Raw genomic sequence first — 15,721 nt, 5'->3', positions numbered from 1 at the left:
GTGGTTTGCTGGTTAGTTCGGTATTCAAAAGAGGATAAAAATCTGGTAGATTAGTTCATTCTCAGCATGTGTAGCTAGACATGAGTAAAGATAACAGCATGAGAAACTGTTAGTACGCATACCTCAGTTCAAACTGTTAGGGAATGAGTAAATAAAAAATACATTTCACTCAGTTGCACTTAGTTGTATGTCTTGCATGCTTAGTCTAAAGACTGTAGCAAAATAAAGAAAGAAAAAAGAGAAAAAGAAATAAAAATTAGATTTTAACATATCTGGCAGGTGTCACAGCCTTGCAGAAGAACCAACTGAAAATCTCAGGCTTTACATCAAGCAAACTTCACTATGATTTTTACAGTTCTGATTCTGTATCCCTTTGGATATACAGTTGCTTCTTTAGGGTGGGGTTTATTATGTTGTACATATATATCCCAATGTGTCTGTGTGAGCCTTTGTCTTTTTGGGGGGGAGGGAGGGCGAAAAGGGGAAAAGGTCCTTTTTTTTTTTTTAGATACCATTCCTCAAAAGGAATAAATGCATACCTGTTTGTCAAAACACCTTTTGCTTTTTGTGCAACTGCTTTATATTAACTATACTAAAAAAAAAAATAGCTTTGGAAAAAAAAAACCTACTGTATGTAATGGAATTGCAGAATATGCTGCACATGTATTTTATTTAGTTATCCTTGCTTTAAGAATATTGGATGACATTTGCTGACATGTGGGAGAAAATCCCTGACTTTTTTTTTTTTTTTTTGCTTTTAAATTGTAACATAGTTGACAGATTTTTTTTTTCTCCTGTTATCATTGATCCAAGCCGCTTTTGTACAGTTTGTGTTAAGCTGGGTTTTTTTTTTGTTTGGGTTTTTTTATACTTTCCCACCCCTTCTGTTACCTTACCACTGCCATTTCTGGCTGTCTTAAACAAAGGTTCGTGCATTTGAAAAGAAAAAAAAAGTTGTTTTAAAAATGTTTTTCTCCTGCTGCAGTAAATATTTTGCATGATGAATTCCAGGGTCACACTTTCAAAGTTTATCAGTGAAGTAGTGATTAATAATGGGGCGTGTCAAACTATTGAACTTTTGTATAAAGAAAAAAAAACTTTACAAGGTGCCAAGATGTAAAGACAATTTGTTACATGTTTTTTTTCTCAAAGAAAAGCGTACATTATGAAAGTAGTACCATGTATCAGGTAAATCGCTGTCAGGAATGAGAGTCAAAGCCTTCCTTGTCCACAAAGAAAAGTTTGTAAATGTAAAACCTGTTAGGTTTCTGCATTTGACTAGAAATGATATGAAAAATCAAGGCTTATGTAGAACAACGGTGACCACAAAATATTACCTTTTTTGATTGTCGCTTATGAGAGTTCAAGTATAATTCCCAGCACTCTTCTTAAACTCATATTTTGAGGGAGAGAATGGGGCAGGGTTTGTGATTCTACAGATACTGCAGATCATTAGATATTTTATATATACGTATGTATAAAAGTTTTTAAAATAATTTTAAACTATTGTAGTTTTCAGATTGCCAAGAAGCTACATTCCTTATAGCGTGAAGAATGTGTTAAACTCTTTTGAAATCCTTTGGTACCTTTGGTTAATGTACTCAGACTGAATTTTTAGATGTTTCAGAAACCACTTAGCATTCTAGTCTTGAGAGTTAAATTTGCAGGTATGACTGCATTTTAATGGACCCAGAGTAGGTAACAAAATATCTTCTACCCATAAGCCTTGATGAAAATGGTACAGTCCAGACTGTTAGCATGGTGCTTCATGTGTATGTGCTGCCAGTAACGAGATTTTTTTTTTGATAAGGCATAAAAGAAACTCATTCCTTACATCAACTGTAATTCCATCATTCCATGTCTGTTGATACAGACAATAAAAAACGTTGTGTAGTCAGTACTAATTACTGACATTATAGCATTCTCAAATGCAATAAAATGCTGGTTGCTCACACTGGTAATACAAGTTGCCATGTCCTAAGTTTTTGTTTTGTTTTTCCCTTTTATTATCTCATGTTAGTTACATTCACTAAGGTCTCCATCCTGCAAATGGATCCCCATGGGCAGGCCCCAGCCCCTCCCCAGAGTCCCCATTAAGTCTATGGAGAGATCCTGTCCAGGTCAGTGGCGCTCTGCATGAGTACAGGAGTCTTCCCAAGTACAGCATGTGGCAGGGTCTGGATCTACATTTAACAGGGGACGCTTCAGCCACGGTGAGCATTGGCCTGGTCCTCCAAAGCTCAGAACATGCTCAACTCCATGTAACCTCATTGGAAGTCACTCTGCACCTCCCAGAACAGGCCCTTAAATGTATCTGTTTGCAAACAGAAGCAGTGGGTTTGACCTTTGTAGTCAATGAGAGTTGAGCAGCGCTCTGGCTTTTATCCTAAAGGCACAGACATGAGTGCTGGGTTAGGGCCCAATCCTGCAAATACTTCCAAGTCCTGGGAACTGTACCATCGACTTCAGTAGGAACTGCTCAGAGTTGTAATTATACCTAGGTAATAAAGGGTTTAGAGGATCAGGCCAAATCGTAATTAATAAAGTTCAAAGCGACTGTGTCATCTTAGACAAACGTTAAAGAAAGGAGCCCACCTCCTTTTCTCTTGAGTAAGCATACGTTTATTTTCTTCAAGTTTTATAAAGAAAAATAAAATGTTTAATAACTAGCATTGGCAGCAGCAAACTAAAATTTCAGAGGAGAGACTTTCATGAATAATTCATTAAAATTTCACATCTGCAAGATTAGTCATCCAAATAAAATGCTAATGTCAAAAACATGCACCATCTATAATATTCTCATCAAGAAATCTTTTTGCATATAATGATAAATGCTTAAATTAGTACAAATGATTTTATAAAAATATTCCGCCATAAAATTATACCAGATAACTACTTTCAGGGCAAAAAATAAATAAGGTACAAAATAGTGTATCGAAAAGATATTGATTTTGAAACTTTAATCATCTAAATATAGAGAATAAAAATGTTCACAGCAAATGTTAATGTGTATTGCAGTTTTAGAAAACTAGACAAGGCCCCCCTTTTTAAATCAAATTTACTTAGCTTGCTTAAAATCACTGGTAGCGTATCTTAATACAGTTCAATATTAATTAGCCGAGCATGTGTTGTGATGTCATTTACACTTGGCTCAAGTGGGTGGCAAAGAAAGTCAAATCATAATAGACTTTTGCACCCAATTGGCACTCTCTGCACAGGTGATGATGAGTATACCAGGTGCAAGGCAGAAGAAAAGTCAGGTATTACATGTTAATTGATCCATATAAACGGAGACCTACTCCTGCTCACTTTGAAGTCAGTGACATAATGCTCACTTACTGCAGGAGTGCTTGTGTAACTTGCCAGAAGTTTGGATGTCTGTGTATGTAGTGCCCAATTGCAGAGAGCCTGCTACCAGGAATTGAGCTGGTCAACTCCCATGGACTTGGTTGGAAGTTGTGAGGGCACTCACAGAATTGGGCCTACAAATTGGAGCCCAAGCTTACTCCAAAATGAAGTTTTGCCATTGACTTGAGTAGTGGCAGGATCAGGCTCTCGGTCTTCAGTCTAATTTAATGCAGCATTAGCAGCAACTTAAAATGGAGTTCTTTGCTACTGAAGCCAAATGTTTAACCGTTACACAGTATTTTGTATTATCCAAGAAATAAACTAATTTCAAGCTCCAGACGCCATACTCTGGCATGTCACAAAATGATTCCTCAATCTGCAATATGGCCACCAGCTACAGCAAGCTCAGAAATGTCTTTTTCCAATCAAAAATATTGATTTTGCCCACTCTGACGCTTCATACAGTACCCAGTAAGAAGTGGGGGGGATATGGTAGATGTCTATAAAGTCATGACTGGTGTGGAGAAAGTAAATAAGGAAGTGTTATTTACTCCTCATAATACAAGAACTAGGGGTCACCAAATGAAATTAATAGCAGGTTTAAAACAAACAAAAGGAAGTATTTTTCACACAACATACAGTCAATCTATGGTACTCCTTGCCAGAGGATGTTGTAAAGGCCAAGACTATAACAGGGTTGAAAAAAGAACTAGATAAGTTCATGAAGGATAGGTCCATCAATGGCTCTTAGCCAGGATGGGCAGGAATGGAGTCCTTAGCCTCTGTTTGCCAGAAGCTGGGAATGGGCGACACTTGATGATTACCTGTTCTGTTCATTCCCTTTGGCATTGGTCACTGTTGGAAGACAGGATACTGGGAAAGATGGACCTTTGGTCTGACCCAGTATGGCCATTCTTAACCTCCAGGATGAAAATTGAAGTACAGTGTTTAATTTTTCTAGGTTTCTTCTCTACTGAAAAAATAACTACCAGAACATAAAACATTTTAAAAAGAAAATTCAAGGCATAGTCTGAATTAGCAACAGACAAGTAGAGTTCTCCCCATGCACGTTACAGGTGACCTCTACAGAAGGTTAGAATATTGACATTTAACTTAGGATTGTCAACATATACTAGAACACAATCTACACTGTGGAACCACTTTCAGGAATTAACACTGTTGCGCGCTCTCTCTCTCTCTCTCACAAACACACTCCTCACAACAAAGTGTAATTAGCCCTGCTTGACCTATTAATCAAGCTCAGACTTCAATGATAATGTTAAACATTCATGTAATAGCATGGTAATCAAGGCCATCTTTCATCTTTGTTGCAGTGGAGTTTAATTCTGTCAAATAGAAGTACGCTTCCTTCTGATATTACCAAGTTTGTTGTTACAAACCTCCAATCTCATCTAAAGCAAGTTGGCAAATGTGGACTGAAATGTGGTGTGTTGGTGGGAAATTATACTGTGCGTGTGTGAACGCAATTTCAAATGTAAAATATTTAGGTTGCAAATTGATTGTTGAGGCCCCCGTCCTACAAGGTGACTCTGTATGGAGCCCCACTGACTTCAGTGGGGCATCTGCATAGACATGGGGGTCCACAAGGATCAGAACCTTGGGAGACTGATTCTGCTAAGCACATGAAGTACGTGCTTAAGGCTACTTAGATTGTGAGATCTTCTGGGTAGGGTTCGTCTCTGTGTTCTGCATACATCGCCTAGCACAATGAGACCCTGATGCAGGACGGGGACCCCTACCTGCTAACACAATAGAAATAAGCTTCAGTGAAGTCCGCAGGTTTTAAGTGATCTGCTGTATCAGGGCGCATATTGGCAACTTAATAATGAACTTTATTAAACATTTTCAAAATGTAAGACTCACAAATTATAAACAATTTCAGCTTAGTGATATTTGGCAAAAATATCCATCCCCCCTCCCCCAATAAGTTATTTTAAAAACAGCATTTGTTTCACTGCAAAGTCAACCCTCAGTGGCTAGAACTGCAAATATGTTTGTTTGGAAGAAATCAGTGGCTCTTTTTCTGTTTTGATTTGTTTTATGTATCACAGAAGCCTGAAAAACATTTTTTTTCTTCAAGTTATAATGTTAATTTGAAGGTAACCGTCTTTTCAAGGATTAATTCCAGCCAAGGCAATAACCATTATTTACCAGAGTTTGACACTTTTATCACTCATCATATTAGCAAATTTCCATTGAAAATGCTAAAATGGTTCGTCATAAGGCACATAACTGCTTTAGCTGTAAAAATGACCAACACAAGTGCCTGTATTCAAACATTAAATTATACTGTAATTAATAAAGACAGTTAAACTGTCTACTAGCAACAGCAATTTAGGTAACCACATTTGATCAGCTATAAATTGTAACTACATTAAAATTCCAGAAATATTAGCAATATGGATTACTTGATGGAAATAGGTGCTGATCACCCACACTCCTATTTTACAACGGAAGCACAGGTCATGTTGGCCACAAAACTGTGGGCGAAGATCAAGGCTGAGTACTTTTAATCTTGTGAAACAAGCAATTACAAATAGTTGCATCGATTTGTTAAAAAGCTTTAGGTGACATAAATTGTTTCCTGTTTAGCTTATTGCTCTGATACATAAATGTCACTGAGTATAATATTAATTAGGGGCATGGAACAACAAGGGTCGGCTGATATAGAGTACAATCAAGGATGTGTCAATCCTTTTATAAGCATTATGGAAAGCAGGATAAGCAGCGGCCTATTTACACTGTAGCTCTCCAGTCCTCATTTTATGTGATGACAAAAGAAAGTAAAGGAAAACTGTGTTTTAATATCTGAAGTAATTACTTCAGTACTAGTAGTAATGTTATGGTTTAGGATAAATTTCAGTGTTACCTTTTTTGTGTTCTTGCCACATAACATAAAATTCCACATATAGCGTCAATACAATCAAATACTGTTTATAAAGGCTGCCAGCTGCACAAGACTATTTTTCCCAGTGTATGGAAACTAAGCCCACATTCTAGTCTGGTGTGTGTTTCTGCACTTATTTAAAAAAAACACACACACACACAAATGGGCTGTGCAGGTTATTTACTTAGCATAAATCAAATGTATCATATACACGGTTTCTTTGGATTGGCATGCGACTTAGAAAAATACAGAACGATTCTGAAAAAATCTGGAGAAAATTTATTAAATATGATTTTTGCTGTAATAGAATAGTAATGTAACCCAATGCTCATTTCCCATTAAGTGGATCCCTTTTTAATACACACATGCTTCTTATTATTTTTGCACTCATGCAAAAATTCCGCATTCAGAGAGTTTCCATCTCCTTAGGAATGTCTCTGGCAAAGGCACAGTAAGAAATCTTGAACTAAAAAAAAAAAAAGGCAGCAAATATCGAACAATAAAGAGATGGCCCAGTGCTGATGAACTATAGCAAAAGCCAGTGGTATAATAAATGGTAAAAGGCATTCAGCACTGGAAGGAGTACACTAGAAACAATTATACTTTAAATCCTTCCTTCTCACTACCGTACCGTGGCACAGATGAAAATGTTTGATTTGCAACATAAAAGATTCATTAATTACCACTTGAATATTTAAAGCTATTTTGCAGACTAACAGAGGTAGATAAAGCACTGAATTAAAACCTCTAATAAAATTGTAAAAATATTTCTGCAAGTTTTACCAGTGTTACGATTCCTCGATGTTGCGGGAGATAGGCTGAAATTGTTACAGAACGAATTTTTCAAGTGTGTATTTGAAGATGTTGGGATCACATAGGATTATTTGTCTCAATTTTTCAAATGTTTACCAAATGCTTATCTGGAACCTGTGTCCTCACATGTGGAGAAATAGCTCACACAAAGCTTTATAATGTAGAAGTGTGTTTTTGAGATATGTCTATTTTAAATACATTTACATATACAGTAAAAACTCATCTTGTCATAAGACTTTGTAATAATACTCTCTGATATGAGGCAATTGTATTTTGAGTAAAAAAAAAATCTGCTAATCCTATTATAAGTACTCTTATTAGAGTTAAACAAAAATAGGAGGGTATCCTAGGTGAAGTGTGGTGAACTAATGCAAATTGTGGGACTCGATATCCTAAAAAGCATCTTTGTAATTGTATAGAAGTCCCATCAATTGCACTATGGAGAGCCACTGTTTGTTAGCTGATGGCACCATATTTGTTGAGTATGTTCTGTGAATGCTCATCTGGCAAAGGAACGCGCATGAGCACACTTCTAACATGCTCGCTGAAACATCAGCAAAGAATCTCCAGAACTACTGCATGTAAGCTACAGCAATTTAGGACAGCCTACAGACACGGAGGGCCAGATCCTCTGCTGGGGTAAATCACTGTAGCTCAACTGGCGCCAGTGCTGTTACACTGCTGTCACCAGCTGGGGATTTGCCTCTGAAACTCAAGAGAAATTCCTACTGCGACACCTGTTTTCACCCTTAGCTTTTTTGCAAATGAGAGGCCCAATTCTACAACTGTTCAGCAAGGATTTGATTGCAGGATCCAGGCCGAAAAGTACCATTAATAGGCCTTTTTAACAGCATGTTAATCATGGGACTGGCAAGCTCACAAAAATTTCATAAGGGAAAAACTATTGTTTAACAACAGTAAGCAAACTCATTGTAACAAACTTGTGCCTTTGGCCAATGAAATATGAAAATGGCCTTTCTTATTTGTACACATAGTTCATCGTACTGTCCCCCCCCTAGCTGCTGTAGTTATCAAACCTTATTAAAATATTGTACTATATTTGTCTGTACAATATGTAATTTCAAACTATAGTGGGTAGACCCCAAACTGGAAGATAGATCCATTGCTTGGGGGAGGGTACGCTACAAGTTATTCTCCACCATGTTTGTTAAAAGTACATAAGCAATGGTCAGATTCTGGAGAGGGAATCTGTCCCCTTCCTTCCCCCTACCCGCCTCCAAAGGCTTTTTCTGTGACGGAATAATATTCTTCCGTACAGCCATGCTCCCAGTGGTGCGAGCTGTAAAGCAATGGCCTCACTCAAAGTAAGCCAGGCTTTGGCTTTATTTAATGTTGTTGGGCTGCTTCTTCAAATTGCCGGGTAGATTTCATTTGGGTTAGTCACAATGAGAGTCCATGAGTTTACAAGAATGTAGAGGTGAGCCCTGGGCTACTGTGGGATACTAGTGGACAATTTTTAGGCCTCAAAAAGAACAAATGGGGACAGTCTTTTTGTTCTGTGTTTGCAAAGCACCTAGTATAATGGGATCCTGGTCCGTGACTGGGGCTCCTGGGCGTTGCCGTAGTATAAATAACACATAAGAAGAACCTTAGTGGAGCTATGATCATTTACATGCCACTCTACCCAAAGCAGACCTTGCTATCTACTGAACAGGGAGAAGAGTCAGAATCTCCATGGTGTCCACTTTTGACTTTGGCAATGGCAATCTCGTTAGTGTCAAAGGAGTTCAGCTATTCTAGTAATGGGAGGCAGGAGTAGCCCCCATCCAGCAAAGACTTACATATGGGCTCAGCAAGACAAGGTGGGCGAGGTAAAATCTTTTCACCCCCTTGTCTCGCTAGTATCCTGGGACCAAGACAGCTACAACAACACCGCATACAACATGTGTGCTTAGCTGTGCATACTGTGACTAGCCCCATTGACTTCAGTATCAAATAACTCTACCACTTTTTGGCCTCCTTAGCCCCGTAGATATGCAGGCTAGGAAACCTGACTTCACTGCCTTTGCTTTTCTTTTTTCTTTTTCCCCCTATTGGCTTTCACGACAGCACAATCTTTTTTTAGGATTTTTGGCATGAAATGGGTTTTATTTTTTAGTTACTTTTTAAGCCTGTTTTTCTCTCTGAATTTTCTAGACGTGCTGGACAGAGTTGTAATTCATATCATTCTTCAGGCACTGCAACGAAGAGCCTGCCAGGCACATGATGCTGATGTTACTTGTTGTTTAACGTTGCTATTTTTAAGTTTTAGAAAATGCAGCATAAAGTAGAAAAGCTTGGCCAGGGCACCTAGTGTGTTTTTATGGCTTTACCATTTGCAAAGTGATGTTCAATTCCACTAAACTAAAAACAAAAGCATCTCCTAAGAATCAGGTCTCAGATTGCAAACTCCAAAGTTCGTTTCCCCTCAAAAGTCCTCCTTTAATTACAAAACCTGCATAATCCATTTCCTTTGGTGTGCAAAAAGGTGTGTAATTAAACCATCAGCATAATACCTTTCTACATGTAAAACCTGCACTTATGAACTTTACTGCTGAATAAAAACTCCTATTACATGACCATTAAGTATTATGAATAAAGCAAGTCATTGTAGTATTTGATTAATTTTTATGCACTAAGTGTTGTGTTCAGCAGAAATTTAGTTTCGGTGGGTGTCTTCCCTAATGGTTCGACTGGCAATTCAGTGCCCCACATGCCCTAATTTTGATTCAGGAAACATGCGTCTCCTTTTGGGGATGCTTCTCTTGTTGCTTTGGCTGCAAAAAAGGGAAACCCACAGACCTGCAGTGACTTCTGATCCCTGTGCCCACATGTAAAAATGGTGGTTAATATGGACTATGAGTTAAAATTTTGAATTGAGAGTGCTTGAAGGGTGAATATTCACTTTGCCCCTTTAAAATCTGAGTAATTGCTCAGGGGTGGGGTGACCAAAATACATGACATTTTAGTGCAAACCTGAGCCATAAGTGCTATGGGCTGGAACATTGGCCACTGGCATTCCATCACACTTATGCTGGGTGTCAGGGTGGCAGAAAAAAACCCTGTTACCTACCTACCTTTCGTACCGTTGTTCTTCGAGATGTGTTGCTCATGTCCATTCCACTGGAGATGTGTGCGCACCCATGTGCACAGTTGTTGGAGACTTCTGCCTTAGCGGTATCCACAAGGTCGCCTGTGGTGCCCCCTTGAGTGCCATGCTCATGCATCAGTATATTAGGCGCCGCTGGCCCTATGCCCTCTGTTCCTTCTTGCTGGCAACTCTGACAGAGGGGCAGGAGGGCAGGTAATGGAATGGACATGAGCAACACATCTCAAAGAACAGTTACAAAAGGTAGGTAGCCGATTTTTCTTCTTTGAGTACTTGCTCATGTCAATTCCATTCTAGGTGACTCACAAACAGTGTTCCTGGAGGTGGGCTCAGCGTTCACAGACGTGTGGCTTGTAATACCACTCTACCGAAGCCAGTGTCGTCTTGGGGCCCGCTGTGTAAGCGCATAGTGAGACACGAACATATGAATGGATAACGACGTGGCGGCCCTGAAGATATCAGGAATTGGCACATGGGCCAGAAAGGCTGCTGCTGAAGCTTGTGCTCTAGTTGAGTGGGCGGTTACAATCGCTGGTGGGGCACCTTCGCCTGATCATAGCAAAAATGGATGCAGGCAATGATCCAAGATGAGATTCACTGGGTGGACCTATCTGCTACCGCGATGAACAACTGCGTCCACTTGCAAAATGGCTTGGTCCTCTGGATGTAGAAGGCTAGCACTCTCCTGATGTCCAGGAAGTGCAACCTACGTTCCTCTTCAGACTTATGAGGCTTTGGGAAGAAGACCGGCAAAAATATGTCCTGGCTCGTGTGAAATTGTGAAGCCACATTGGGCAGGAAAGCTGGATGGGGCCACAGCCGGACCTTGTCCTTGAAGAACACCGCATAGGCTGGCTCCGAGGTAAGTGCCCTAATCTTGGAGACCCTTCGAGCAGAAGTTATTGACATCAGGAACAACACCTTCCTGGAGAGCAGAAGAAGTGAACAGGACACTAAGGGCTCGAAGGGGGCTTTCATGAGCTGCATGAACATCAGATTCAGGTTCCATGCAGGGACTTGGTCCCGGACTTGCGGGTAGAGCCACTCCAGACCTTTTAAGAACCGGACCGTCATGTTATGGGTGAAGACTCACCTGTCCTGGAAAGTAGGGTGAAAGGCTGATATGGCAGCCAAGTGGACCTTAATTGATGAAAGGGACAAGCCCTGGAGCTTGAGATGCATAAGGTAGTCCAGGATCGACTGCAGCAAGGCCTGCTCAGGCCTAATCCCTTGGGTCGAGACCCAGCACGTGAATCGTTTCCATTTGGCCAGGTAGGTCACTCTAGTGCAGCGTTTTCTACTACCCTAGGACCTGCTGGACATGGGCCGAGCACTCCTGCTCTTTGGCAGTTAACGATGCAGCCACCAAGCTGTTAGGTGCAACGTTGCCAGATTCAGGTGCAGGAGCCTGCCGTGATTCTGGAACAGGAGATCCAGCCAGAGGGGCAGCTGCATTGGGGTTGTTGCCGACACTTCCATCAGTGTGCCAAGCTAGTGTTGGAGAGGCCAACCCTAGGCTATCAGGATAACCTTGGCCTTGTCCTGCTTGATATTCATGAGGACTCTGTGAAGCAATGGTACCGGCAGGAAAGCGTATGTCAGAGCCCCCGACCATGGAAGTAGGAAGGCATCTGACAAGGAGCCTCTGTCAACCCCCTGAAAAGAGCAGAACAGGTGACATTTCCTGTTCTGAGAAGTCGCGAACAAGTCCACCTGGGGAGATCTCCGCTTTCGGAAGGTCCCGTCGACCATCTCAGGGTGGTGTGATCATTCATGGTGAGACTAAAAGGCTCTGCTGAGGTGATCTGCCAATACGTTCCTAGTTCCGAGGAGATGTGTTGTCCTGAGATGAATGGTATGCTGCACACAGAAGTCCCCGAGCTGGAGGGCTTCCTGGCAGAGGGATGACAAGCTAGCTCCACCTTGTTTGCTGATATAAAACATCGTGGCAGTATTGTCCATCAGGACTTGAACCACTTTGCCTTGTAAGTGGGACCATAGAGCCTGACAGGCCAGGCAAACCGACCTGAGCAATCTGACATTTATGTGGAGGGAGCAGCCAACCCTGACCAGTGGCCTTGTGTACTGAGCTCACACAAGTGGGCTCCCCAGCCCAGGTCCGAGGCATCGGAAACTAGAGTTAGTGATGGGGACATGAAGGGAACACCCTGCAACACCGATTAAGGGTCTAACCACCACGCCAGTGATGACCAGATGTGGTCCGGCACCTTGACTATCAGATCCAGGTTGTGCCTGTTGGGGATGCAGACCGATGCTGGGATGCAGACCAATGCCAACCACGCCTCCATGGAAGTGGAGCTGGGCATGATGGACCACGTAAGTACAGGCAGCCATGTGGCCTAGCAACCTTAGACAAGTGAGAATGGTGGTGAGCGGGTGGCCTCTTACATAGGAAATTACATCTGACATGGCTCAGAAACAGGCCTCCAGAAGGAAAGCCCTGGCCTGCATGGAATTGAGGACTGCCCAGATAAACTCCATCCGTTGCATCAGTACAAGCGTTGATTTCTTTTTGTTCACTAACAGGACCAGGTCACGGGAGGTATAACGCACCAGATCGAGACTGCTCAGCACTTGATCCTGCAATCTGCCCTTGATGAGCCAATTGTCAAGATAAGGAGAGACCTGGATCCCCCGACGCCTCAGATAAGAGGCTACTGGGGCCATACATTTTGTGAATACTCACAGGGCTAAGGAGAGGCCAAAGGGAAGTACCGTGAACTGGAAATGGCGCTGGCCCACCATAAAACGGAGGAACTGTCTGTGTCCTTGGAAGATAGAAATATGGAAATAAGCAACTTTCACGTCGAGAGCAGCATACTAGTCTCCCGGATCCAGGAAGGGGGTGATGGAGTGCCAGTGAAACCATGTGAAACTTCAACTTCTTGAGATACTTGTTGAGTCATCGCAGGTCCAGAATGGGTCTTAGGCCCCCTTTTGCTTTTGGGATCAGGAAATAGCAGGAGTAGAAACCTTTCCCCCTCATTTCCTGAGGGACCTTCTGCACCATCCCCATTTGTAGGAGGTTGTCTACCTCCTGAATGAGGAGTTGCTTGTGAGAAGGGTCCTTGAAGAGGGATGAGGAAGAGTGAGGCTGGAAAAGGTGTCCGAAAACTGGAGGGTGTAACCCAGCGACACAATCTCCAGCACACAGCGGTCTAAGGTAACTCTCGACTAGGCCAAATGGTAGGGACGGAGACAGTTGAGGAAAAGATGGGATGGATCCAGGGAGTTGACTGGGGCATCGCTCTTGAGTGCACCCTCAAAACACCCGCTTCTGACCCCGAGGTATTTCACTGGGCCAGGCTGCGCTGGCAAACGGGCAGAGGAAGGGCTGTGGCGGTGACTAAAATGAGTGTCCCTTCTCCTTGTAGATCCCTGCCGAGGCTGCCAAAGCCTTGGTGGTGAGGGTGGCTGGATTTGCTTCCTCACTGACTGAGGAGTATGGAACCCTAGGGAGCGGAGGGTGGCCTGAGTGTCCTTCAGACTGCAGCCTTGTGTCCGTTTGTTCGGCAAACAGCCCAGCTGAATCAAATGGGAGATCTTGTATGGAGGACTGCATCTCCTGGGATAGGCCTGTGATGTGAAGCCAGAAACTGCACCTCATGACCATCACCAAGGTGACCACACTGGATGCCAAATTGGCCACATCCCAGGCCATCTGGAGGGAGCACTAAGCCTCTGGGGTACCCTTCTCAACAAGGGCCCCAAGCTCTTGGGATACCTCCTTAAGCATGGAGTCCTTAAATTTATGGAAGTCCCACAGTTTAAAATTATATTGCTCCAAGAGAACCTGGTGGTTCTAGACTCAGAATTGGAGACTGGCCATGGAATAAATTTTCCTCCCGAAAAGCTTCAGTCTCTTTGCCTCCTTATTTTTGGGGGTGGAACTGGAATGCCCTTGCTTGTCCTTTTCATTGGCTGCTGACACAACCTTGGCGGGGACAAAATACTTTTTCTCAGCTCTCTTGGAAGTGGGCGGGATTGAGGACGGGGTTTGCCAGAGGGCTTTGGCAATTTTTAGGACTCCTTCATGCACTGGGACCACGACATGTGAGGGGGTGAATGCGGAGAGCACACTGAACAAAGTGTCTGATTGTTTCAACATCTCTTCCACCTCTAGGTCTAAATTGGTGGCCAACCTTCGGAGCAGGGCTTGGTGCTCTTTAAAGTCAGCCGGTGGGATAGCATGGGACGGCCCCACCACAGCCTCTTCTGGAGAGGAGGAGGACAACTGAACCACCATGGAAGGGCCCAGGGCATCATCCCCCGCAGGGGAAGAGGGTATTGGGGTGGGGTGGAGGAACAGGTGCCCAGTGTCTGTTAGCGCGTCGTGCACTGAGCCTGGTGCCATTTGGAGCTTGTCTGACACGGCGACCAATGATGGGTGAAACGGGTGCATCGGCATAACTGGCACACTCCAGGCATTTCAGTAAGGCCATTGCGCTGGCCACTGGCCCTGCTGTCAGGATGGCATTGCTGAGGTGGATGCAACCTCAGGAGCCCAGTCATGATGGTTCTGTCTGAGTGCAGGGCTGAGCTCCCTCTCCATGCCAGAGGAATCCCCCTCCGGTGATGAGGGCGGGGCCATCGACGCCTGAGTCTGGCGGCTAACTGTCGCTGAGGGTGACCAGTACCTCGAGTACTCAGACCAGTGCCGGGAGTAGGGAGAAAAGCACGGTGTTGGGGAGCATCCCGGTGATCTAGGTGACGATGATCGCCGGCATGGAGAGGGTTGGCGCGAAGATGACCGGTGCCAACTACACAGCAACTGGCGCTTCCCTCTGGGCGAGTCTCAACACAAGGGCAGAGACCGGGAGTGCAATGCCGGCTATCTGTGGTGGCGAACCGGTGACCTGGGCTGCTGTGGAGACCAGGGGCACGGGGACAAAGGACTCTGCCTGAGCTCCGGAGACCAGCAGTGTTCACTCATCTTCTGAGACGCTTTCATGGTTGGCATGCCCTCATAGGGAGCCGCTGCAGGTCCATCACTATACACGGTGCTGGCTGCAGTGGGAGAGTCCTTTACTCTCTGGGCACTGGGAAGGCATTGACTTCGCCATCAGTCTGAGTCCGCTACCGCTCCCCGGTGATGGTGGCGGATCCCTTAGGGGGGTAGGAGGTCCCCTTGGGGACGTGCCCCCTTGCAGCTCCGGTGTGGGCGGGCAGCCCAGACAGCGTCCTTTACCCAGTGCCTCTTGGTCCATCTTCCTCAGTGCCAGGTCCCACTTCTTGGTTGTTGTCTTGGGCACAGGTGAAGGGGATTGGTGCCAGGGAGAGCCCGGTGCTGGGGGTGCGCTATGCACCAAGGCCGAAGTACTGGGTGTTCTATCCAACTGGGCTAGCTCCGAGGCTGGGTGAAGAGTGGCCTCCATGAGGAGGCCCTCAAGCGAATGTTGCATTCTTTCTGTGTCCTGGGATGAAAATTCTTACAGATGCAACACTTTTCTTTAACATGGGATTCCCTCAGGCACTTCAGAAAGCTGCCATGTGGGTTGCTAACAGGCATAGGCCTATTACAG

Source organism: Lepidochelys kempii, chromosome 7, assembly GCF_965140285.1.
Source record: "Lepidochelys kempii isolate rLepKem1 chromosome 7, rLepKem1.hap1, whole genome shotgun sequence".
Taxonomy (NCBI): domain Eukaryota; kingdom Metazoa; phylum Chordata; order Testudines; family Cheloniidae; genus Lepidochelys; species Lepidochelys kempii.
The sequence above is the reverse complement of the archived record's forward strand: the minus strand, read 5'-3'. Positions refer to the sequence as shown.